At 45.9% G+C, this 27,717-nt stretch overlaps 1 protein-coding gene across 1 annotated transcript in view; it reads right to left on the bottom strand.

Moving 5' to 3' along the window:
- The window catches only part of ATRNL1 (attractin like 1), a 2,333,760-nt gene that overhangs the window by 4,878 nt on the left and 2,301,165 nt on the right, over positions 1 to 27,717 (bottom strand). The window lies entirely within an intron of this gene.

A 27,717-nucleotide genomic window follows, 5' to 3' on the forward strand; every position in this document is an offset into this window, starting at 1 on the left:
TAAGATAACACAAAGCCCACAGAGTTGCATTGTATTTGGATTGGGTGCCATCCGCTATATCTACGTACAATTACCTCATCAATTTCAAATCATGAAACACCTTGACCGGGCAGTGTTACAATGCCATTACCATCGCCTCAAACAAAATCAATTAAGGTTAGCAGGTCTAGGATGAAGGTTAACAGTGGGAAATAGAGTTGTGATGAGGGTAGGGTAAGGCGCTACTTTTCCTATCCAGCCGCCAAAGCTTGGAATTCCCTTCCTCTTCATAGTTGACTGATTGTCAATCACCTAGCCTGATTGTCAGTCAGTCATTGAAAACGCATCTCTTTTCTGTAGCATATGAATCCTCGACCTTCTCCTTGGCAGCATTTTTCAGCACCAGAATGGCTTATGGGTGATAGCACACTTTACAAATGTAACAGTATAACATAACATAACATAACATAACATAACATAACATAACATGTGTATTTGTAAAGCGCACATATCACCCAAGGGTCTCAAGGCGCTGAATAACAGATGTATATTGTTACCCAACTCAACGGTACTCATTTTATCAACCTCAGATGGATGAAAGGCTGAGTGGACCCGCCGGGATTAGAACCTGTGACCATGAGGTCGAACACAGGCCCCTACAGTGGATGCATTAGTCCACTGCGCCACCAGACCCGGTTGTGTAGTAAGGTAAGTATAGTAAGGCAAGTATAGTATGGCAAGGGTAAATTAAAGGGATAGGGTAAAGACAAGATCTGGGATAGGTTTCGCTTTAGGGTTAGAATACGGCATAGGGATCAGATTAAGTTTATACCATAGGATAGCTTTTCTTTCTTTACACAATTTGGTGAGATGTCTGACTATCTCCATTACACTAATATTCATTTGGAAATATGGTGGCAAAGTTACGACACAACATTCTAGGTATGGCTTGAGGTTTATGGTCATCACAAGAGAGCTGCTGTGAAAGCTGAAGAATGACATTGTGCATCTCTGTTTAGTATATTTTCTATGTCACTAACAATTGGCTACCAACTAAACCCTTTTAAATTATGTTTGTTGATTGTTATGAGGGAATTATTTTTTGAGTGTTTGATCTCCAACGAGGAGTGTAGTTCTTGAGAGGAGGGACGCTAAACCACCACAGTCCTGCTGTGAAAGCTTTGGTAAAATATGCGCTAAACTGTTCTGGGGAATAAGCAGGTTTTGATCTTTAGGTCAATTTTAATAAGTTCTAAGTCAGATTGAGCACAAGTGGAGGATGTTATACATCCAGGGAGCAAGGACTGGAAAGTAATAGCCACCCGTACGTGGTTTCTAAATTTCAGCCACCAACTGAAGAAGGCATACACGGGTATTAGCCGCTAACTTGCTAGTGAGAAATCTAGGTGCGCTGTTATGATCGTGTCACTGTGGTGTGAACCACTATTGACACTACGGCCCACCCTTTGTCTATTTCGGCAGTACCTGGCCTCTACAGACTGAAAGAAGGGATAGCAGTGTGCATTGAGTCCATGGTGCTATTCAGAGAGTGCAGGCATCCATTGATCTGCTGTAGCCTGTGGGCTTGGCTTGTATCCAGCCCATCTAACTTGAAGTCTTGGTAGAGAAGTTAAACTGGTGGCGCTCTATTTGACTTTAAGTCATTAATGAGTTACCAAGGAAAGCTATAGCGTGACTCCCGCACTCTTCCATGATATGCATTCACAGGTGACATGCAGCTTTGCCGACAACAGCTGAATCTCCAGTGAGCCCAACAGCACCTTTAACAGGTAGTGCACTTTCCAGAGGCATGTCTGTTTTTCTTCCAGCAGCATACTTGCGTGTAACATCAAACATTTTCAGACAGCGCATGCATGAAATTGGTTTTCCTGAAAATTCGAGAGATGAGTAAAGTTTTCCATTTTGATAATATTTCTTCAGCTGTTTGTCGACGTTTCTAAGAGTTAGAACACAATAATGTTCTAGCTATCTGGTTACCTATATGTCAAAGCAAAAACCAAAGGAAATGATGGACGGGAGTGTTGAACATTGCAAGCACTCACCCCCAGTCAACTGATCTGGGTTTAACCCATCACCGTTCTTTAGCCCACTCTGCCACCCCAGTTCAGACATGGCCATAAGCAAATCAGTCTGACCCTGTGCCTCATGGGAACAGTCCAGCCCGAACTGCCAAGCCAGGTCTTCCCTGGACCGGAAACAAGCTTCCTAGGACCGGTTTCTGGCTATCAGCCGTCTTCAGCTAGGCTTGCTTGAATCCAGTGGCAAAGTGAGCAAGGGACTCACGTCTGAGCATACCCTGCCAACTTATGGCGAACAAAGCAAAAACCAAAGGAAATGATGGACAGAGTGTTGAACATTGCAAGCACTCACCCCCAGTCAACTGATCTGGGTTTAATCCATCACCGTTCTTTAGCCCTTTACCTATATGTCAATACATGAGTAATTCCATCAAACCTGGTTGCAATGAACATTTCATGATACATAGTCGCTTTTCTAAGTTGTCCACGACGGTCAGATTTTTCCCCGCTAGCCTCTCCATCCATGTCACTGGGCACACAATACTTGCTGCGTTTGGCTGTTGTTGAAAATGGGCAACTGCTGTTCTATCTAGAAGGAGCTCTGGTTAAACATGGCTTCACGAGGAATGCATTTTTGGCTTTGGATACTCAGAGAGAGTGCATTTGCTACTGCTTGGAGCTGAGCTCTTTGTTACTTATATAGAGCAAGGCTCTCCCAACAGGCCTCCCAGCACTGGTAAGATCCTTGCTCTCAATAAGAATCTCTGAGTGTCCCTAGAATCCATGGGTTTTCAGAAGTTTCCTAAAGGAAGTTTCTGATTCCTCCTGTCTGATATAGGATGGGAGATTGTTCCAGAGCTTGGGAGTCAGAAATCTAAAGCGGCTTCCAGCACTGCACCGCTCCTTGCCTTCTTAATCCTAGGACTATAAATTTCTTATTCCACCTGCCCATTTTTCAAACGATGCCACTCAAACAGTACTTAATGCATACAATGCCTTTGTCTTTCACTTTTACACCATAGGAATGTAAAGTAAAAAATGGGTCAATTAAGAGGATCATTACTCAAGGAGCCACCGCAAATGGTCTTGTGAAATCTACTTGCTGTCATCGGCAGCACCCACACCAATGCTCATTATCAAACCAAGACAATTAGCAGAGGAAATAATTCATTACCACTTATGGGTGGTCCAAAGAAATTTAATTTAACATGTCAAGATGATGCAGGGGCTCTGCGGGAGAGTGGAACGTATATGAGAACACAGCGCAAGACTCAATAAACGTGTGGCGTATAAAATATTAATTTTAAGCGCCCCGTTTTTGGTGCTCATTTGGCACCTAAATATTTTAAATGATGAAACTGACATCGTTAAACTCTTAAATGAGGATCTCATTATAGCGTAGATATTTCATCTCAGGATTCATGAGTCTCATTAGTTTTCTTGCCCGTCATGATCCTCCTCCCTTCTAGGGAATTGGAATTCCTTTTAATGACTGATATTTGCCACCACAGCAAGTTACATTTTGCTTTTAACAGAAAAGAAATTATATGATTTTGGCTGGTGGTGTAAGTTCCACAAAGTTATAGTTGTAAACAACATAAAATCCTAATCATACATAGCAGCAACCACACTAAGCGTTGTGTAACCTTGGTGATAGCTGTAGCAGGCTTGTAGATTACTGCCTGTAGAAAAGCAATACTTTGAATTATAGGAGTGTTATTGCTCAATTAAGGTAGGTTCTCCCTCCTCTTTTGTCTGCTTCCTTCACATGTCCAACTCATGTTATTGAATAACTAACATAAGAGACTTTATAGTGGAGACAGTGAACACAAAAGGGTACCAACGAACAGACCAAAAAAGCTGAACATTTATTCAGGCGGTGGTAGCCAAAGAATGCAGCTAAGAAAAAACATTTTAAGTAGACCATATGGCTGCCCTACAGATCTCCTTGCGAATGACATCATAAAACAGCAGTATGTATATATTATGTACAAGTCTACGTAGATTGCAAGTGATTGACAAAATAGTTACTTTCCAACACAGTGGCTCTTCTGTTTATAGACCAGTTGTTTGTACTAATAGGTTACAGCATTGGAATACTTGGGAGGGCGTCCTGGATGCAGACAGCATTACTAATGCTCCAGTAGAGTCCTTGTAAGAAAGATGTTGACCAAGTGTCCAGGGAAAATATTTTCATAAAATGGAATTTCAAGCAAGTCAGTCTCATTATGTATTACACACTCCTATCCAAAAGGCTCCCTCCAGCAGTAGCCCAGGACATAGTTCTCCATTCAACAATAAAAACGTTCACTTTTAGGAGCACCCTTGTCTGCTTCGGTATTGCTGAATACTTGTCATCATGATAAAGCAGCTTAATTATATTCCATTGTCTTCCTTAAAGAGCACATGGAGCCATTTAGAAGTAATAGGTTATGGCTTCTCCTTCTACTTTCGGTGGGAATGGAGTTTATATGTAGTGCTGTCCTTTGTATCCTGTCATTGGTGACATCAGGGAGAATGTTAGGATGTTGCCAGGTTACGAAGTCGTTTGGGATCTTTTGGAGTGGAGCTTGGGGAGTTGGAGGCTGCTGTGGATTCCCCCTGCTGTGTAACTGTTTGTACCAATAAACTTCACCACAAATTCAACCGATTGGTCTGCAGGCTCATCACTACATAATAACATTTTTCTGTAAGAAAAATCTCGCCAAGACCGTCCATTTCAACATCACAACTGTCACTGCGGATAATTCTTTTTTTCCAGTAGTCGTCAGTGTAGACCTCTTGAATAACCCATGTTTGTGGTACTGAAAACTATTGGGAGATGCAGAAGCATTGCCAGCATATAATCCCAATTTGGAATGATGGCCTGACATGCACAGACTCAGACATAATGCCACTCAAGGATACCTGAAATTGTAAAAGAACATTCCAGGGTGTAGCTCAGGCTTCTAAGGAAGCAAGAGTGATATTACATTTACTGAGATAAATATGCCTCCTTATCCCGCATTCTTTTTTTCCGCAGGGAATCACAACGCGGTCGTTACAACGATACCATTACTCCGCGGAGGGGGGGCGCTGGATGTTGGAATAGTATAATTTACTATTCCAACTCTAGTCTGTGCGGACAGTAGGGAAGGTGTTGGATTTTAAATCCAACACCTCCCCCCCCCCCCCCCCCCTCCGCAAGTTGTTGGTCCGACTTGCGGAGTAATGGTATGCGGAATCACAACGCGGTCGTTGTAACGACCGCGGTGCGATTACCTGCGGTAAAAAAGTTTCGTTATAAACGTTGTTTACCACTGAGATGCTCTAGAACAGTGATACTCAAAATACGGCCCGCAGCACCCTAGTCGACTAAGCACTAACATTAAAAAAATGTTGAATAAACGGGCGGACATTTATTTACAGGTTAACTGCTAGATTTTATATAGGGTGAGCTGAGACCAATGAAAGGTGTCCTTCATAATACCTGCTGATTTCAATGAGTGGTGTCTAGACTACCCTCTAAGGATAAATTCATAGAGGAGAGTTAATGAAAACTCCAAGTCATAACACACAGCTCAGTCAAAGGGAGAACACAAACATCCACGAGAAATTAATAATATAAACATGTTTGTATTATGAAAAGATAGATCAATGTATTTGGAGTCCAGTGAATAGTGATCTGTAGCAAACCCTGGAACATTCTTAGGTTCAGTAACATCTTTAGGTTTATTAAAAGTGTAGAGTGGGGGATAGTAAAGGATATTTCTGTGCACTATATTTGTGTCATAGGGACAGATCGCAAGCCTATCATATAGACTTAAAGCAAAGATGGAGCCAATGAGAGCACTGCACATTTAGTGTGATACATTTAGAGATGAGATGAGAATGGTTTGTACATGAAGTACATTTGTGGTAGGTCATTACGTTTCGATTGACCTAGTTTCCCATTTATCTGTACCCACATGTGATGATGACGTAGAACATTGAAAAAGAGTAGCCGGCACAAGGTGTCATTTCAAGAAGGACTTTGCTGGGAAGAGAAGTGGAGGAGACCACAGTCGTGGCTCAGAAGTGACCAGCAAGGCCCAATCACCACACATAATTGGCTATTGAGAAAGATGTTCACATTTGGGTGTTTTTCATCCCATGTACCCAGTTAAGGTAGAGGTGGCCCACCTTTCTCTCTCATTGAGTGCTCCAGTTTGCTCCAATTTCAAATGAATCATTTGATTTGGTCGCCCTTTCACAATTATGTTCTCTTCTATATTTTAAAACATTTGCTACACCAAGTACCAAGAGAGAGGGAGGGAGGCAGAGAGAAGGTTACTGAGGGAGAAAGAAAAAGAAAAGCTGGGGAGGTCGCATGTGTGAAAAAGAGCGAGAAGAGAAAGACGGTCGGGGGGAAATGATATGGAGAGAGAAGGAAAGAAGGAGCGGGTAATACGGAGAAGAGTGAGAGAGAATAAGAAGATTTGTGAAAGAGACTAAAATAATACACGATATGGAGAAAAGAGAAGGATAGAAAGAGTGAAAATGAAAAAATAAGAGGGTGATAAAACAGAAAGAGAGACTGAAGAAACGGAGGACAAAGCATGTGTGACAGAACCTGATGAGAAAGAGCAATTGAGAGAGAAAGTAAGTTAGAGATAAAGGGATTTACAGTGAGATGACTTGAGGGATAACGGAAAAGGGGTCGGAAAAGCATTAATGAGAGGGAAGATGTGGAGCTAGAGAGAAAATGTGATAAGGAGAGACATGGAGAAAGAGAAGACGCAAACATGCATGAGAGGAGGAGCCAGGAGAAACTGGGTGTAAGCCTGCGATGAAGGAAGAGAAAGTGATATATAGAGATATATAGCAAGAGAAGGAAAGAGATATAGATACAGAAAGATAATTTTAAGTGAGAAGTGGTCTGGGGTGGGGAGGAGTAATGGAAGGATATAGCGAGCGAGAGCAACACAGAGAGAGCAGGAAAGGTGACCGAAGATATAAAAGAAGTCATAATGGAGTAGACAGAAGAAACTGAAGAAAGAGAGTGGTGGTATTGCGCGGTTGTGACGCTTTAGGAATGTAGAATGACTTTGCAAGTGTAAAACTGCTTGGGAGGACTTTTTAACATACTATCTAAACCCTTAAAAGGCAAACGCAATGGGAATATTGTGATGTCCCCTTCCTCAAAGATTCCACAACAAGAGGGGCTACTTACTCAGCACGGAGTCTATATAAGCCCTCAGAATTGGGGAGCAGAGAGACCTGCTGTATGTTACACATAATCACCGACACATTGAGGAACAGACTCTGACAATGAGGTTTTCTTCCCATAGTTGACTTGCAGAAAGTGAATGGACAGGGCCCAGACAGGCCCAAGCTTCCTATCAGGCACACGGGGGACAGCTATCATTGGTGAAACAGGTGCGCTGGCAACAGTTCCCAAGAGCAGGCAGAGTTCAATGCACCCCAATTATGACATTTCCCTTGCTTGCAATAAGACCCTTGGCACCCCTGCTGTGCAAAAGACAGGCACCTTGGACACCTATGGGAGCCGATGTCCACGGGGCTTAATGTCTGGCGCCCCTCACTCCAACATATTGTGGCGGTCTGGAACCTCATTGTCACTGGGCTGCCTCTGTGTGGCAAGAGCAAACAAACTAACAGCTGGCCAGCACCAGAGGTAGCCGCTGAGGCCAGCAAAGCTCCATTCCCCCTCACCACCGAAGCATACACCGACTACTGTTTCATGAGGATATATTATTACAAAGCACATTCAAATTAAATAAAGAAATTACAAATTAAAATTAGCATGGACATTTTCAAGAATATTCCCCAACATTTAAGATGCCAGATGAAACCGCCTGGTAACAGTAAAGATAACAACTGCATCATAACATTTGTACTCAACACAAATGCACTAATAGCACGTTACAAGGGTGAGGGTTGTTCCTGGGCAACCATCTAAGATGCACCATTCCAGACTTGCCCCCATCCCAATGCCCGTAGTAGTCACTGTCAGGGAGTCATAGGATGAGTGCCCCGTGCCTTTAAAATAAAAGGATTCCACCATGGCCCACACCTGGGAAAATGAGGCAATTATTAATATTCAAATACCTGTAATTCCAATGTTCTAAGCAAGATGTGATAACTAGAGTGCTGCTACTCCACCCTACCCTCTGTCAACGTCACTAGTACATCTAACAGAAAAACAGGACAAGCATTGGCATAGACAATAGGTCTCGCCTTTGGGACCTTATAAATGTTTAGCCATGCAACAGTTGCATAACTAAACACTTATAAGGTCCCAAAAGTGAGACCTATTGGCTATGCCAATGCTTGTTTTAACTGCTGCTATCTATTGAGGCCTCGCGGCCGCGAAAGTGATCGCGATCAAACATCAAAGCGGCCGTGCGGCCCCGAAAGTGAAAGTAATCGCAGTAAAGCGCGCGCGCGCCCGCGCACATGCACTGTAGCTCTAGGCTGGCCTGGTAGCACTTTTTGGAGCCCTCACAAAATGTTTCGCCAGTCCAGCGCATGCGCTGGGTCAGGCGAGACCTACACAAAAGGGGGCAACATACAGTTCCATTCCTATCCAATAGAAGAAACATCTCAAACGGATCAAAAGAGTTGGATGGGAGGGAAACAAAGCTCCGGTGAGCAGCGCTCACATGCAGTACTTGTAACAGCGAAGAGAGAAAAAATAGCTTGCAGCTGGTGCTTTCAAAGCCTGCACTTTGCTCCGCCCTGAGCAATAGGATTCAAAGCTAAGAACATTCCTGCCCGCTCAGTGATGACCTAGGAGTAGGATCAGCTAGGCGTCGGAAGAGAACTGCCAGTAGGCAGAAAACGATGTCTACTGTCCCCGTGCAGTGCAGAGTTTGCTGTCAGTCTGCTGTCTAATTACGCAGATTGCCGATTTTTGAGCCTACACTCATTCGTTTATTTGTTGGTAGAGCCTACAAGACAGCACATGCGCTGTTGGCTGCGTGGCATATTGTGGCATACCATGAACAACTAGGGGCTTGGAGCCCGCCCATTGCTTGCTATTGGTTGGCTTTCCTTGCACACTCATTTGCCTGCTTCTTACTTACGTCCCAGCTTGTAAGTCTTATGTTTGTCCTTATCAGGGAGCATTGCCTCTTTACTGTTTATTTGGCTGGATGGCATTGCTGCTTTCAAAGCTTGCTTTTCAAGCACTACTTTTTTCATTTGTGTGAAGGACTCCATTAGAGTGAGTATGTTTTTTAGCTATCTCCTTCCGGTAGTCTCTACCCCGGCACTCTGTGTTGCTCTCAGTTGCTCGACTGCTTCTCCTTATCCCTCTCGCGTTCTCCTGTGTGTTTTTCGCCATAGTTTTCACCAACCTATGCCCTCTGTGCTGCTGTTTTCCAACCCCTGTGTTGCTTTTGCTCCTGCCCTCTTCCTGTGCTTTCGCACCCCCTCCCATGTAGATTTGGCATTGACCCCCCCCCCCCCCAACCCTACCTTGTGTTGATTCACCATTCACCCCTAATCCTCCTCATGTTGCTTGGCCACTTCCCCACCCTTAAGAAAAAAAACGCTATTGTGCATTTTCTTTTCTTTGAGTTACTGATCCAACTCGGATCATTAACTAAAACAAACATACAAAAAAAAACACTTGTGTCATTTTTTAAGCATGCTCATGCGTGCCTAAAAATTGTTGTAGGTGGCCGCATCAAAAGCATTTTCACGGATGATGTGCAGCGTGGTTAAAGACCAGTGGCAGTCAGTGCTGCCTTAACGCATGGACACGCTGGGCAGTTGCCTGGGGACCCCACGAGCATTGGGGCCCCATCCAGACCAGGATTTAACACTACTTATCCATTAAACATTTTTATTTCTATGAGTGGTTGTGTAGGCAGGGCCCAGTTACTGCTTTGTCCGGGGGCCTATAATGCTGTTAAGACGCCCCTGGTGGCAATGCCAATAGGTCACAAAAGTGAGACATATTGGCTTTGTCAATGCTTGTTTTCCTGGTGGTCTTAAGTGCACGATACCGCGAGCTACGATTGAGAACTAAAGCTGGGCGTGGGCTTAGCACCATGGTACAGTTCTAATCACCTACTGAGCAGCAGTGAAGCAAATTAATTATGGACTCATCCTTTGAAAACCTAAGATGCAGTGATTCCAGGGCTGTTTGTCTTAAGGGAGAAAACGCGTAAGCATTTTTTTTATCCTTTGGCTAGATAGTTAGTTGGTTAGCACATCCAAAGAATTACCTCAAATAAAGATTTTCAGTTATCTATAATTTCTTATGTTGAGTACGTGTACAAAAAAATGGGTTATAAATTTTTTTAAATTTTTTTTCATTACATAAAACCCACTATATACAAATCCGTTTTATATTCATAATCACATTTTTACACAGGTCATCAATTTTATGTTAAGCATTCAACACAAGTGTTCAATCACTCCACCACAAAACCTTTTCATTTGACCTAGAGGGTCTGAAGGTCACACCTGACAAATTGTTCTAAAACTTCCGGCCATAACTGTAAGACAGACAGGCTCGGATTTGCTGTAAAATGTTTAAATCACCTTGCAGTGAACACTGGCGGCACGAGGACTTGGGAAAGAACCATTCGAGGGCGCCCAAGGAGGGCGCAGCCGTGTATATCGCAGCAGGCACAGTAACGCATTGCCTGGTTTGGAAACCTTCCTTCCACGTCTGATTTCAGCGAAATAAAACCAGAGCCATTAACGACGTATAAAACATACAAACGCGCGCTATAAAAACAAGGACACACAGCAAATGAGGCTGTAAAACACTCAAGCAGGCAAAACCGTTTCCATCAAGCGCGTGAACATTTCTGGAGGAGGCGGAGCGGCGGGAAGCAGTCCTGGGCACGGCTCCCCGAGCGCCGCTCCGGCCTGTCATTAACTTTTCATGCCTAATGAAGCTGATTTGCTTGGAAATTAAAACCTAGTGCGTCTTGTCCACACAAGACTGGGAGGAAAGGCTGCTGTTACGGTTGCTCTTCTCGAGGGGAGGCGGGGGCGCTGTTCAAGGGTTGGAATAAAGGCGACGAACCAATAAATGCTTTTCTTTTTAAAGAGTTTGAAAGACATCCCATTAATACTGCATTAATTTATTATTCAGCTTAGCCATAACAAAAAGTGCACGCACGAATAATGTAACATTTATTACGTTTGGCTTAACCCTTCCTTCCTCTTGCTGTATAGCCTTTTCAGCATGTATGGCACACAGTGAGGCAGCCATGTTGTGTGAGTCATTTTCACATGTCAACTTCAGAAGCAGAATTGTGGGCGGAGTTAACACAAATTTAGGAAGATATTAATAAAAAAAAAATGCCATTTACGTTTAATGATAAAGGTTCTCCATTGTGGCTAAAAAAGAATTTAAAAATCGTGTTTAAAACAGTGGTCTGGCTAGCACGCATCCAAGATGGTCGCGTGAGCACAGGGCTCCCCGGACCCTCGCTGCTCCTCGGAATTTATCCTGACTTTATCCTGACTTGGTTGACGGATTCTGGAAGATGAACGTTGGCTGAACCCTAAACTCTTTTCAGAAACCAAATCGGACCTGGGAGACCTGATCTATGGTGGTTTGAACTTTTGAGGCCCAACTGATGGCTGTGCCCGGTGCGAAGGTGAACTGTGGAGCCGGGGCATAGTTGAACAACAACGGCATCGGGGCTGTGCCAGCGGCCGCCACATCACTTTCGGTTTCACTTTTGGATCTCTGAGTGGCTGGACCGTGGAGTTGCTTTGTGCGGCTGGGGTTTTCACTCGGCCTTCGCTTGGTGCCTTTGCCTCCGCCTGATACCAGTGACTTTGATCCTCTCGCACCGCCACATTGCGGTCTCTGGTACGGCTCTTGTCTGCTTCGCCTGTGCCCCTTCGCCGCTTGCTCGGTGGTCCCCTTCGGCGAGCGTGGTTCAACATGGGTGGCAAGGGGGATCCCGAGAGGCGTAAGACCAAGACATCCCTACGTGGGGGACCGGTCCAGACTAACAACATGGACCGCTACACTCAAGGTAAAGGGTGGCCTGGGACGGCCAGTGTTCTCCCGGATGACGCTGGTGGTGTTCCGTCCGTCCCTCCGGATTTGTCATTGCAGGACATCATGGGCGCCATTAATGGCATCAAGGAGACCATCGCTAAGCAGTACGAGGCCTTGGCCCGTAAAATCGACACGGTGGCCATTGATGTTACGCTAATCCGGGCGGATCTCTCTAAGACCAATGAGAGGGTTCAATCGCTGGATTTGCGGACGTCCACCCTTGGTACGGATGTGTCGGACCTGCAGACTGCTCTTCGCGACCTCAAGTCGGCCAACGACCTGATGGCCCGGCGGCTGGAGGACTTCGAGGGACGGGCTCGACGCAATAACATCCGCGTCATAGGTGTTCCAGAGACCTCCGACAATCGCCCGGTTGATCTTATGGTTGAGGATCTCATCCTCAACCAGCTTTCCCTCACTGGCCTGAGTAAGTTCTTTGCCGTGGAGCGGGCCCATCGAGTCCCGGGCGGTAGGCCGCGACCGGGGGCTCCCCCGAGGCCTATTGTTGCAAAAAATTTTCACTACAGAGACCGAGATGCGATCCTGCAGGCCTCACGGGTACATGGCCCGGTCCGATATGAGAACTCATCCGTTAACTTTTTCCCGGACTTCACCCAACTTGTCCAGAAGCAGCGGATGGGCTTCCAGGGGGTGAAGCGCCGTCTCCGGGACCTGGGTCTTAAGTACTCTATGCTTTTTCCTGCTAGGCTCCGAGTGGAACACGGAGACCGGACTACCTTTTTTGACTGTCCTGCGACTGTGAGTGACTGGCTGGATTCTCTACCGGACCGGGGTGACCGGCCTGGGCCTTCTGGTGGTGCCGAGGGTGGCGGGCCTCTTTTGGGGTGACTTTTGGTCCTTGACTTTGACATTTTCTTTGGTTCAGCTGGGTTCTACTTCTTTTGTACATTTTGTTTAATTATGATCTGTGTTGGGGGCGGGCAGGGACGGGTCCCTTTCCTCCTCCGGGGTCTTTTCGTAGAATGGGGTTGCTAGGGCGACAGGCACACTGCAAGTTGGGGTGGTTTTTTGGACCGCAGGGGTGCAGGGTGGGGGGAGTTGAATTCGGGGGGGGGGGGTTGGTGGGTGGGAGGGGTTGTTTGGATTTGTGTTTTTTGTTTTCAAGGCGAGGTATTGGCTCTGTTTCAGTCTCATGTGTCACGCTATTTGTTGGGGGACCCTTGATCTACTGGAGGGGATGGGGGGGGACGGGTTGAGATTGATGTCTTGGAACGTCAATGGATTGGGGGATCGTATCAAACGGGTTGTTGTGCTGCAATATTTGCGTCGTTTGACTCCTGATGTGGTATTCTTACAGGAGACGCATTTGGTTGGTAATGTTTGTCATGCCATGAACAGGGGGGGCTACCGACTCGTGGCCCATTCCGGTTTCACCACCGGCTCTAGAGGGGTGGGCATTCTCTTACGATCTTCACTTCCGCTAGAGATCACCAGGGTTGTCCTAGACGATAGAGGGCGCTATGCGGCCCTGACTGGGAGGTGGGAGGGACAGTCCCTTTCCTTGGTTTCGGATGTTCCCCCGGGCCTCCAGAACTCCACTTTCTCAGACTTGGGTCGTATGCTGCTTGAGCTTCCTGACAGTCTTTTGCTTTTGGGTGGGGATTTTAATTCGGTCGTTTCGGGAGATCTGGATCGCCACCCGCCCAGGGCCCTCCCTGCTGCCCAGGCGTGGCTCGGCGGGCTCTTGGATACCCTCGGTCTGGTGGATTGTTGGAGGTTAATGCATCCGACACAGTGTCAGTACACATTTCACTCTGGGGCCCATGGGAGTCTTTCCAGATTGGATTATTTTCTTATGCCCGCGGACCAGACTGCCCGGATTCGAGAGGTTAAGCACCTGGCCCGGGGTATCTCTGATCATTCCCCACTGTGGTTGCTTTTTGACACCGGGACGCGGTCCGCTGGGCGGATCGCCCCTATTAACCCTTGGTACTTGCGAGACCCCAAAATTCGTGATAGCCTTGTTAAGTCGATTGATCTGGATTTTCTCGAGAATGAGGGGTCGGTGTTGTCCTCAGTGTCCCTGTGGGAAGCCTTCAAAGCAGTGCTCCGCGGGCATGCCCTATCCCAGATAGTGGAGGCTAAGAGGGTTAAGAATGAGGCGGTGGTGAAGCTGGAGACTGAAGTATCGGGGCTGGAGGCAGCTTTGGAGACGGGTGTCACTCAGGACGGGCTTCACGCCCTCAGCTTGAAGCAGTTTGAATATAAGTCTCTTGTTACTGACGCTGCCAAGACCATGTATAGGGAGCAGCAGGGTAGGTTGTATGATGCCGGGGACAAGGCGGGTAAACTGATTGCTTGGTTGGACAAGAAGGAGAGAGTGAATCGTGTGGTCCCGGAGCTTCGGGTTTCGGATGGAGTGTGTGTGACTGACCCTGGTGAGATTGTGGAGTGTTTTGCTGACCACCTCAGGGCGGTGTACTCCCCGGTATCTGATAGAGATGAGGATGACTCTCGTCTCTTGCTGCGGGATATTGCCTTGCCCGGCTTATCCGTCGAGGATCGTGAGCAGATGGAGGCCTCCCTGTCTGTCGACGAGATCGCTACCGCGATTCGTTCCCTTCGCTCGGGCAAGGCTATGGGCCCCAACGGACTGCCGATTGAACTGTATAAACTACGCCCGGATAAAATCGCGCCCTTCCTCCGTCGTATGTTTCTGGAGACGCTCGAGCGGGGTTCCCTTCCCGACGACCAGCGTCTGGCTACCATAGTTGTGATTCCCAAGGACGGTAAGCCACGAGACCGCTGTGCCTCATATAGGCCTATTTCCCTACTAAATGCCGAACCGAAAATCCTTGCCAAGGTCCTCGCTAATCGCTTGCTGAGAGTTATATGTGATCTGATACATCCGGATCAATGCGGCTTTATCCCGCATCGTAATACCGCTCTCAACTTGCGGCGTCTCCATGGCGTCCTCGCTAGGGCGGAGTCCTTCTCTGAACCGGCCATATTGGTTTCCTTAGACGCCACGATGGCCTTTGATACCATCGAGTGGCCATTCCTTTGGGCCGTCTTGGCGAAGTTTGGCTTCGGGGAGGGATTTATTAGTTGGGTTAAGCTCCTCTATGCTGGACCAATGGCTCAGGTTGTTGTCAATGGGCGGGTTTCTCGGCCCTTCGCTCTCGGGAGGGGTACTAGGCAGGGGTGCCCGTTGTCCCCTCTGCTCTTTGCTCTCGCCTTGGAGCCGCTCGCTGCCTGGCTCCGCTGGGAGCCCTCGATCAGAGGTATCCGGTGGGCCCCGGGCTTCGAGGATCGGGTCTCGTTGTACGCGGATGACATTCTTTTGTACCTCACCTCGCCGCGGAAGTCGCTCAATGTGCTTTTTGATGTTCTTACTTCCTTCGGGAGAAATTCGGGTTTGATAATTAACTGCTCCAAATCTTGCGTGTATCCTATCTCCGGTGGCCTTCCTCTCTTGCCGCCTCGGCTTCCGATCCAAACATCTCAATCCGGCTTTAAATACTTGGGGGTGTACGTTTCGTTGGACCCGGCGGCCCGCTACGAGCAGAATCTCCTGTCTCCCCTCTGGCGTTTGAGGGTGGATACGGCTCGGTGGTGTAAGTTGCCCTTGTCTCCACTTGGTCGCGCAGCACTGTTTAAAATGATGTCCCTTCCCAGATTTCTTTACGCACTCCAGAACTCCTTCGATATCATTCCGGCGGCCTACTTTAGGGAAGTGGAGAGTTTGCAGAGGAGACTGGTTTGGGACGGTCGTGCGCGCATCGCTTTGGCAAGGCTGACTCTTCCCTGGTATGACGGGGGCATCCCGCTTCCTGACATTAGAAGGTACTATTGGGCCTCCCAGCTGGCTGCCATTAACCATGCTACGTACGCTCCTGGTTCGAACCCGGCATATGAGATGGATAAATTCCTGCTTCCCGGCGGTACCTATAACAGAGCGCTTTACTCTCGATCTGTCGGAAGGACCCTCACGGGCCCTACTAGGATTGCGGTACGGGTGTGGAAGGCGGCGAATGTAGCTGTGGGCTGGAGTGAGCGTTTAACGTGTGCTACTCCTTTATTCGCCTCAGAGCGCTTGGGAAGCCTCTGGACAACGAAAGGCTTTGAGCACTGGGATACGATCGGCATTAGCAGAGTGGGGGACCTATGGGTTAAAGGCGCGGTTAAATCCTTCGCGGCGCTTCAGAGCGAGTACGAGTTTAGTGAAAGGGAGTTCTTCCGCTATGCCCAGGTTCGGCACGCCCTGCTCTCGGTCTTTGGGGAGGGGACCACGGTCCCTGTTTCTTCGCCTCTCGAGGACCGTATACTCGACGGACATGTCCCCGACAGTACTATCTCCCTGATTTATAAAAAATTAATAAATAATCGGGCTGCTCTCTTGGTGCGACGTCGGGAGGCGTGGACGGGTGATGGGGTTGAGTTGGATGACGAGGACTGGCAGTCTGCGCTGTCCTCCCCTAAGGAGGTTGCCATCCCGGCCCGTCTCCGTCTGGTCCAGCTTAAGATTCTCCATCGTGTCTATGTGACGGGTCCCCGTTTGGTCTCGATGGGGTTTTCTGACGACGGGCTCTGTAAGCGTGGCTGCGGGCTCAGTGCCACCTTTCTCCACATCCTCTGGGAGTGCCGCGAGGTGGCGGAATATTGGCGCCAGGTGCATGATGTTATGAAACGAGTCACTGGGGTCGCTCTGTTGCCGGAGGTGCGCCGATGTGTTCTTAATGTGTGGGAGCCCAATGACTATAATGCGGCCCAGGCTCGGTGGGCGGCCCTTGGGAACATGATCGCGAAGAGAGATATTGCGCAGCTTTGGGGTTCCCAACGGCCTCCCACCGTGTCCGTATGGAAGGAGAACATGGACTGGTGCATGTTCAGGGAGAAGACGGTGTATGTGGCTCGTGGTAAACCGGGGGCGTGGGGTAGAATCTGGGGTCAGTGGAATGTGTATCGAGGGACTATCTGTTCTCCCCCCCTGGTGGATACGTCTGAGGTTGCCTTGTCCCCCTGATCCTTGAGGGTTCCTTGCTTAATTTGTTCATCTGTGTATAGATTTGGTTTTCCCGTGGCCCCCCCTCCCTCTCAGACTCCCCTCCTTTTTATTGACCACCCTAGGGTGGTCGGGTGTGGAGTTCCTCTACTGTGGTTAGACGCCCTTTCAATGTTTTTCGCCTTGCTTTTTGTTTTTCTTTACTTTTGTTGATATTTATGTAAAAAGGGTATATCCTGACGTCCCTTTTGTGCAGTCTGCTCTTCTGTAATTTAGCGGAGCCCCTGTGGGCCAGTCAATGTTTTTTGACCTGCTCGATCATTTCTGAATACTAGCGGCCGGCCCAGGAGGTTGTAGGCCCGTGCCTGTACCCTTTTTCTCTGCACAATGAAAACTTTAAAAAAAAAAACAAAAAACAGTGGTCTGTGTGGCCAACATAGAGAGGGTGACCATGCTGGCTGACTTATCACGTGCCTGGCTGCTGGAGAAAGGGACTCGGAAGAGGTTTTCTTACCAGCTTTCTTTAACTTACTGAAACAAAAGCGTACTATGCTTGGCAGCAGGAGCACGAGGCCTGCAGTAGGACACCCTAATTATATATGAGACCAAAAGGGGTTTCTGGGTAAAAAGGCTTAGAGACTGTAGGGTAGTTAAGGGATAGGAGTAAGAAATGTGGGGGATCACCAGTGTGGCGGTAGCTGGAGACTACCTGCTTGGCAAAACCTTCTCCCAGGAGGGCAAAAAAAGAGCATCAGTCACAAAGCACTACTCAAACCTGACTTCTGTCTGGAGGGGAGAGCAGGCAAAGTTGCTTTACAAACATGCTTAGGAAGGACTCAAGTTGACAACTATGAGACAATGGACAAGTGTTATTCTGTTCATTTGTTGTGCGTGCACCCTGCACCGTTGGCCTTGTGGCAAGGCCTGCAAAATTAAATTAATATAGCATACAGAGAGGCATAAGGCCACAGAAAACATGTGATGGCTTTATTATATCAATCTAGGGCCTGAGGATTGGCTCAAAAAGTATGGAGGTGAAAGAAGCAACTGCAGAACAGGAAGTGCTGCGGGTTGCACAGTCTACAGGCTGGAACATCTGTGAACTACGTCAAGATCCCTGATGCAAATGGTCTCCAAATAAAACTCTGTAGAATACATAAATTGGTGCCTTCTTTACTGGTTGGTAGGAGGTTGTGCATGTGGAGGGTTAGTTAGGGTATAATGTTTGGAATGGTGGTAAAAGCAGTCATTCATTTGAGCTGGAGGTCGCTGGTGGGCACCACTGGCCCAAATCTGTGTCCATCAGCAGGCCTCTTCTTCAGTTTGTCCACTGAGCGGCAGTCACAGCATAGAAAGAAAAAGTCATCCGTTTCTCACCCTGTCCCTCCTTGTGGCACTGGGCAGTCGCTAGCACTGACGTTGCGTCAGACCCATCGTCCCATGTGTATTGACAGTTACATAAGATAGCTTTTATATAAAAGGTACATGTTGTACCTCCTCCTTCCCCTCCACTGGCATGGTGCTGCCCTGCCTCACATCATACCTGAAGCCTAAATGAGGGTGGGCCGGCGGCGCCCCCGCAGACACCTCTCTGGTGAACTCTTCACAGATCCCTGATGCTTGTTATGTTATGGCTCACCAGGCCAGCGTCAGTGACTGCCGTAATAAGAGCAAATAATACTTTGATTTATATTATGATGATGTGTGAGGGGGTGCCGAGTGGGTCCCATTCCTGGCCCGTATACCGTAACGGAGACCGCTTACCTATTGGAGTTAGGACCCAGACTCCAACTTCCTGCATCACGCCCTTCAGGAGGATAAACACACCCCTCCGTATTCTGCCCACACAGCAACCACTCTCTCAGGACGTCACCGGGGAAGGAGGGAGTAACCCAGGAAGCAGTCCCCAGGCGGAAGAGAAAAGGAGCCAATCATCACCAAGCGGGCGCGAAGAAGCCGGAGAGAGGAGGAAGTCAGCAAGCGAAGAGACGGTGAAGCGGGAGGACGTGGAATCGGAAGAAGACGAGGAACCAAGACGAAACGAAGAAGACGGAGAAGAAGACTAGCGGTGGTGTGAAGACTGGTGGTCCCCACAGGAGGAGGCTGGAGAGCGGCCGCAACTCAGGAGAGTTGCGGCGGAGCCGGTGAGTGATTTGGGTCAGGGAAGGGGGGGGAGATTGAAGGAGAGAGGGGGGCAGAGAAAAGTCCGAAAGCAACAGTGAGGGCACGATTGAGTTTTAAAAAGCACTACCCCCACATAGGATTAACCACCCCTGTTGGTTCTAAGCGTGATAAGTAGCATAAGATAGAACATCCATCGTACACCTTTCCCACCCTTTTCCTTAGACACATAATTCCCCTACCCTCACGAGTGACCCCGACCTGCCGAAGAACCACATTTTTACCACCCACTGGGTATGGTGACGGGAATGCCCTAGCTTAAGGGCCTGCTATACAAAGAGAGGACTGACGGCTCCTTTTTCTCTTACTTACTCCTATGAGCCTCCGTGGGAGAACCCTGGACCGAGAAGAAGACCAAACAGACGGGGGAACTACTGAAGACAACACTACACCTAAAAGAGAGACGAAACCCGAGGACACCGAGGAATCACCAACCCCCTCTAGTTCTATATCTGAATCTGTGAATAAAAGCCGCCGACTGGCACACTATATACAGCCTCCTCGTCTATTTATCAGGCCCGCACTCCCACATGAAGATACCAATAAATACATGCAAATCAAGTCTGCTAGGCATCTAGTAGGCTGTGGATAGCCCTCATTATTCTATTACACATTTTATTTAGGAAATCGCTTCTCCTTTAACGTTAAACCTGAAGACTGCTATAAGGAAAACACATCCTCCTTCTTCAGTCGTGTTATTTTTAGTAGTTCTTCATGATTTGAGAAATGCTCTTCATTGACTCTATTCAGAAGCCCTCCTAAATATGACATTACACTAGCATGAATGCCTTCAAGTCCAGCCAAAATGAATGAATAACTTGTGGTAGAACTAACCTTAATCAGACATAATTGAAAAAACTGCACCCTATCACTTCTTTGCTAACAAAAAATTGTTTGCCGTTTTTCCCAGACACAAGTGTTTTGATAGGCACTCACATTCTTAAACATATAGTGAGACAGTTTTCCTTTGAATAACAACGCATGTATGGTTGGCAGGACTGTAATTTACAGGTGTGTCGCATTTTCACCCTCAGAGTCACAAAATGAAAATTTCCAATAAAACATGCAATTAGTCAAGTGGAAAGGTTTGCACTCTGACTTTTCCCAGACCCTGAAGTTCTAGGACCCACTTAGCAGTTTAAAAGCGGAGATTGCATGTGTTCCTTATTGACGTGGAAGCTGTGTACTTTTTTAGGTCTCGCCTAGGCAGCGCTTGCACTGTCCCGTCGAGACATGCTGTATTCAGGATAAGGGCATGAAGCTCCACCCACTTTCTGCCCATCTTTTTAATTGGCTCCTGTCCCCGTCCTTTGTAAATGGTGGCATTTCATTGGTCAATAGGCTTAGTAGCCCATCCTTAGTACCGCCTTTTCTCTGCTTGCTAGCTCCCATGAGGACACCATGTGACATGTGTGGTTACTCGGTAGGCTTTAATTACAGCCTTTGAGCACTACTATCTTAAACAGGTACTTCCTGCCTGCAACACAGGCAGGACTTGCTCTCCCTCAACACTTTAAATTAGTTTGAAATAATTTATCCAGCGTTATATGCTGGCCGAACGTCCGCATGCCTTTCCTTTTCTGTTTGTTTGTTATTTATTTTTAATGGCAGCAACGTGCTCTAGCTTTAAACATCTTAAGCTAGAGTGTGGGTGCCGTGATTGCTTTAAAAGTAAAAAAATAGAAAAAATAGCACTTTTTTTCTATTTGTTTACTTTTGACGCAATCGCGGCACCCGCGCTTTAGCTTAAAATGTTCAAAGCTAAAGTGCGGGTGCCGTCATTGTAACAAAAGTAAATAAATAGAAAAAAAGTGATTGGCCGCCATTTGTTTCTATTTGTTTACTTTTGTAGCATTGGCAACACCAGTGATTTAGCTTTCAACATCTTAAGCTAAAGCACAGGTGTCGCAATTGCTTTAAAAGTTAATAAATATAAAAACTTTTTTTCCATTTCTTTACTTTTAAAGCAATCGCGGCACCTGCGCTTTAGCTCACCATGTTGAAAGCTAAAGTGCGGGTGCCACCATTTCTTCAAAAGGAAAGAAGAGGTAAAGAAGTGTTTTTTCTATTTCTTTACTTTTAATGCCATTTAGCTTTTAACATCCTAAGCTAAAGCATGGGTGCTGCGATAGCTTAAGGTCTTGCATTTGAGTTTGAGCTATTGGCATTATAAATGACAATGCCTTTTATTTATGTATTTGCAAAACCTGCAAGCAGTGTTTATGTACCGTTGGCAGGTTTTGTAAACACACAAATAAAAGGCATTATCATTTACAATGCCAATAGCTCAAACTCTTGCAAATGAGACACCTGTTGCATTTTAAATGCTTGTTTTGAGATAGGAAGTTGGGCCTTAAAAGCATCATCAGCTCTTCTTGAAAGCTTATTAAGGCAGACAATTCCTACCACATGTGAAGTGCTTGCTAATTGCGAGTGACACACACATTATTTTATTTTAGGAACAGCGCTGCTTCAAATGCAATTAGCAGTGACATTGCAGCCATCATGGCTTCTCCTAGGACTTGCCAAACTTGCCCCCTACCCTTCCTAACTCCCTCGGTTCGTTATCTCTGTTGACTTGCACACATTCGCCCTCCCTCACTTTGTTGTCCATGTTGGCTTGCTCCACACCTACTCACCCTTCCTCCATTCATTGTCTGTATTGCCCTGACCCCTCCATCCCTGCGTTGTCCACATTGGCCAAGCACCCGCCAAAACAAAAAAAAAGGTGCTGTTACATGAACACCGCTGGCCTTGTCATATCGCTTTTCCCCCACATCTTCCGCTCTATGTGTTGCCTCTCTTCTCACTCTGTGTTGCTACTTGCCCAACCCTGCCTTGTGCCAGCAAAAAAAAAAAGCATTGGCAAAGCCAATAGGTCTTGCCTACATAAGAGCTGTTAGCTTTGTCAACGCGGAGAGTGGTGGTGAGAAGCACATGGGTGAAAGTGCTACACAGAGCGAGATGGAGGAGAAGAGAAGTACATGGGGCAGTAGAGTGATCATTTGTCCCTAGTTTACACTACCTGTCTGTTAATTAGCCCTAATGCCGTGATCCATGTTTCAACAGACGGCATCTGTCCGTAATTTTAGCCTTTGTACCCAAGGACAAAGGTTCTCTCTTACATTTGAGATGCCTCAGCCGAAGTGGAGAGGGAAAGAACCTCCTCTGCTGGGACCACGAGGAAAGGGCAGAGAGCTAAACTTGAAATAAGCCTTCTTTCCAGGGTGTCTGCTGCCTGAAAGAAATGTAAATGCGTCCAGTTGACTAATTTGCAAATGTAAACAGTGCTAGGAAGGTGGCACTGGCATTAACTGATAGAGTCCCTTGAAGCTTCCTGAAGACAAAGATTCTTCATTTTGAAATGATACCAGCTATTCTGTTGTGAGTCCTTCTAAAAGACAGTTATCAAAATATTTGCACCAGGTACAGTCTGCATATTACAAAAATCTATAACTGGAAGTACTTTTCTTATCTTAAACCTAATCGTTTTTGCACAGTCTGCGGCAACCTACTTTATTCTGGGTGTAATGCAAATTTAAAATAATTATTTACACATTCACAGTTCTTTCTGTCACAGACTGGGACCTCACAATAAATACCCAAGTCGCTATTCCCCGCTACACCGACCAGAATTAAATTCTGTTGTTCTCTGGTTGCACAGACAGACATCTACAGTGAATGCATTAGCCCGTACATTGTTTCTGTTGGGCCAGGAGATCTATGATGGATCAGAGCTGGCCGGAAGGTTTGCACATGCTTACCACATCAGCATTTAATAAAAACAAAAAAGTCAATGTTTTCATGCCTAAAAAAAAATGATATTTTTAAAGCATTAAACAGTAATGTGTAAAGAAATGGAATTTCCAGTAAATATGGCAATTTCTTTTTTTTTTTTTAATAATCAACATCATACAGATAACACATTATATTAAGGGCCTGCCTGAAGTATGCAGGACCTTAATTGCCAGAGGCTCTGTGTGTGGTTAAAGCCTCAGACTCTGAGGTGGACAGGGCTTTAACGAAATCAGAAACTTGCAGTCAGGGCAGACGACTGGTGCCTATAGCAGACTGACACGGCTAGATCCTGGCAAAGTCCGTCACGTATTAGTCAACTTTTCATTTTCTCAACTTGCCCAAATTCTATTTCTGGGTAGATCACTTTTACCTCTCGTTGCACCATTTTCCTTAATGATGACATTTCAAGCAGAAGTCTTTAAATTCACAGACAGCGCAATACAAAGAAAAGTCTCACTGATATGTGGTTGAATAGACTACAAACCTGCTACAAAATGATTTGTCTTTTGGCTCATTCAAGGTGTCCTCGCTTGTGGGGCTACAGATTCACAGCAGATTTAAAAGCCCTTTCTTAGATTTTTTGTGATAGCGTATTCAATCCCTGCTTGCCGACCTGAGCAAACTGTGTGATTCTACACAATTATTTTTCTTCACTGTACCTTTTTGACCATGAATGCCGTATATTAAACCATCTTCAAATAATTCAGTTGGACGTGCACTGTACAGCAAACTGTCTTCTCTTTGGTTTATTAGCTCATAACGTCATCTGCCAAAATGTTATGGATAGAAAGGGTCTGGTTCACTGATTCTAAGAAACAGGCCTTTAAGTGTACTAATATAATCTCATGTGCTAAATTGAAACAGTCAAAGATCTGCTTTTTAAATGTAAACGATTGTACCTCAACTGGAATTGCCACACTAAAGTACAACAAAGTGGCAGCCAGCAATGCCAGCAGCAAAGCGCATGTGGTCCTGCTGAGCTAATAGCCGTTCTCTTTAGTTTCCATGGAGTTGCTCTTCCAGAAAGGATGCACTTTGTTTTGTATGGAATTTAGCCACTGGATCCAGACCAGAAGACCTGGACATACTGGCAATGAGACTAATCCTGGCCCCTGCTCTCCCTCTACCAGTTGTAACACTCTGCAGTGTCCTTTTGAAGCAATTATCCCATACCTGTGGGCAGGGATCCCAGAGGATGTCAAGAGTTTGAGGGTTGGGTAGTTCAACCACCTATCTGATGGGAGATTAATGTGCTAGTTATGGTACGTTATTTTACTGGGATTTTTCTAAAGTGAATATACACCATAAGGTCTTTTGGCAATAAACTGAAATCTTGATCAGTGATGCAAAGATATCAAGAGAAGAGGAAAGTTTTAAGTTTTATCCAGGACATACTGTCTAGGAAGTGTATTATAGATTTCCAGAAAGGTTTCCCACCTTAAGATAACGTTCTATAGAAAGGCTGAGCTAAAAGAAAAGATGTTGAGGAGCATAAAGAGCAAGTGGGGTCATATTTGTTCATTTTTCATGACACATGAAGGCAGAAAAGGTGTTGAAGAATTTGTGAATCAAGGTCATAGGAAAGCTAGGTGAATAATAGATAAGCATAATGGAGATACAGGTTTTCGATGATAAACCTATGCCGTTGGTCAAATTTCAGTATGCACTATGGCTAACATAGATTATTAATTGTTGTTCCCCATGGGAAAGCTTAGTTATACTGCACTGTATGGTAAGCTGGTGTGTATACATTCTTCAAGTTTGAATTGTTACATTTGCACAGGTACCTGTTAGACATTTTACTGGCCCTTTGTAGTTATTCAGTTCCATTGCTTGGTGGCTGCTGCCATACCTTATCAAATTGCAGAGCTACCCCCAGCAACTTGTTTGTGTTTCACAAATATCTCCAATAACAAGGCAAAAGTGGTACGGTGGTTGAATTGCGTTATTTTGGTTGTCAAATTCTGTTTATTGTGCAAATACTATTTTTCTAATCCTTAATAAAGTCCTGCTACATGTGAGTGTTTGATGTATATGAAACAAACTAAAGAACATACACCTACTTTGATTTGTACTTGTTTTAACCATCTATTTTATAACTGTGCAACACCCTCATGTGTCAGTAAAAGTTACCTCCTGTCCTAAATTTTGACCCTTGTCCTGAATTTTTCCAGTCACTGCCCTGAATTTGCCTCCATGCGTGGTGAACACCCTATGAGGGAGACAGCTGGAAAACACACACTCTCATGGAGTGCTTAACCAAAAAGAAAAAAGTAGTGATCGAAAAATAAGCAGTGGAAGGGCACAAATATTAAGGCCATGCTCCAGGGGAGGGATAAACACAAGAAGAGGAAAGAAAGGCGATACACACTAACAAATAAAAGTAAGGAAATGAGAGGGACAATAAAGCCAACGGATGGTAAGAAATGAGAGGGCTCTAAGCCCGCTGTAAGCTGACCATAGTTCTTTCTGCAAACAGACAACTTATGACGTCCAGTAGGCAAGACCTAAAAGAAAATCAAAAACACTTTTGCAAACTTCAGGCATGCACAACCTAGTGGATTTTCTTCCTCGTGGACAATTTACTGAAGATTTCCCTGTGAACTCCCATTACATTTTTTTAATCATCAAAAATACTGACATCCATGTGAATCATAGGGATGACTGTGATTCAATGAGTTACATATTTCCATGTGGATCAGGCAAAAATAATTTATTGATAAGAAAAAGAACACATGGGTCCTTCTAGTAAATACAGTGATGTTTACCACTATTAAAACGCCTAATAAATATAAAATCATCTGCGGCATACTTTAATAATATTTGTACATTCCAGGACATCCCACTGGAATCCATAATATCCTCGATCACCAATAATATGAAATCATGAAACATGAATGAGACAGGACTGCAAATTTGAGCTGCCTCCCTGACTAACTGCTCAGTAAAGACATGAGCTGTGAGCAGAAGTAGCCTGCCCTCCACACTTATCTCAAGGCCGGATGACATTCTTGAAGCACAGCTTCGCTTCTGAGCTCCTGATAGTTGTTCCTGCTGCTTGCCTTGATGACATCTAGAAGTGACAAGCTACGTGGCATATTGGCCAAAGTACAAGTGTATTAGTGAAATGCACTCACTCATTACCCGAGATATTTCCATCATGCAGGCCATTATACGGTGCGCAAATGGATTAAAAAGGCACTAAGTAAATGACAGGACCCAAAGGCTGAAATCAATACTGTCTACCAGTCACCATGGTGACAGAGAAGATAGCCTTAAACTCATGTCTGCAGTCCTGCTGCCACGTGCTGGGAGAAATTTGAAGCTATCCAGCCCTACTTGTGTTCCCTACACGTCATTCCGATCACAACACACTGTTAATTTCATTGGTCAACAGAGGCAATCTGTGCATTCATATCGCAAGAGGTAGCTTATCATTTTGTTTCAGAATTCCATCCTGCCTTTTTAGGTCTCGCCTGAGCCAGCGCATGTGCTGCACTGGCAAGACATTTAGTAAGGGTTTATAAAAGTCGTACCACCTGCTTTTGCTGGCCTCAGGCTTTAAAATGTAGTGTTGGAACACTTTAAAAACGTGACGCATTTACACAGGCCCAGAACCTGCGCCCAATTTGAGACAAGCTGCAGAGTGCGAGGAATACTTTTATTCAGGCCAGAAAAAATTAAAGTTTACAGTGAGAGACAGCGGGCCGATGCGTCACACGGCTGTTTCATGAGTGGATAGACAATACGACCTTTCATGTTATATTTCATGTTTTCCTTCAGGTTTGCACCCAAGTCTCCGGTTTGACATTTCTGGGCGCAGTGGGGCGTTTTCACAAATGTTTCTACCAGCGGTTTCTCTTTGCTGACTTGTGCAGAAGTATTTCCACTCTGCCCCGGGTCCTGCTCGCTCTCAGATTCCTCAGATACTAGAATGTACCACTCTGAGAAATGCTCGCTTCTTGTGTTGTGGTTACTCGTTCCGGGGCTGGCTGCTTGTCTCTTCTGTGTCTCTCCCCTCTCCAGCGCCAGCTCGTCTAGATACGTTTGGCAAGCATAAGTAACCAGCACATCATGCACTTTTTTTACTGCGATTTATCACTACTATTCAGTGCTGGAAGTGGAAGTGGAAAACTTTTACATCGGTGAACCCATAAAATGGGGTCAACGTGTGGCAGAGGAAAGGGGGTTCAGTCACGGGGGCGGAGCTTGGAAAGCAGAGAGAGTCTGAGAGTCAACTTCATACATATGTGGCAGTAAATCTATTCTAGATCACTTAATTGGTCACAAAGAGGGTGCATTTAAAAAGATCTTACAGGGTTAAGGCGCCTGCTGCAGAGATCACTGTGTGCCCCACAAATATAAAGGGATTATAATAGAGGGGTGAGATCACACTAGTGATGACAGTTCTGCAAGATTCTGTGTTTTGTCCAGTCAAAGTTTTGACACAGAAGGGCACAGATGGTTAATGCGCCTGCTCTAGACCCCGGCGAGCAAGTTGCCCGTGCTTGGCTCCACTACAGTGTGGATCCTGAGTACTCTTCCAGGGGGATTGTTCGAGTTGACACTATAGGACTGACTTGTGCCCAGTGGAGTGAATTTCCCAGAAAGTATTGTTGACCACTTGTTGAGATACACATCAGCTTTTTCTTATCATTATGCTTTCCATCTCACTTATATACAAATAGCAGAAATGTTTGTTGCTTAGAGGTCCTGATGAATGCCTTTACACC

This window comes from Triturus cristatus, chromosome 1_2, assembly GCF_964204655.1.
Source record: "Triturus cristatus chromosome 1_2, aTriCri1.1, whole genome shotgun sequence".
NCBI classification, from domain to species: domain Eukaryota; kingdom Metazoa; phylum Chordata; class Amphibia; order Caudata; family Salamandridae; genus Triturus; species Triturus cristatus.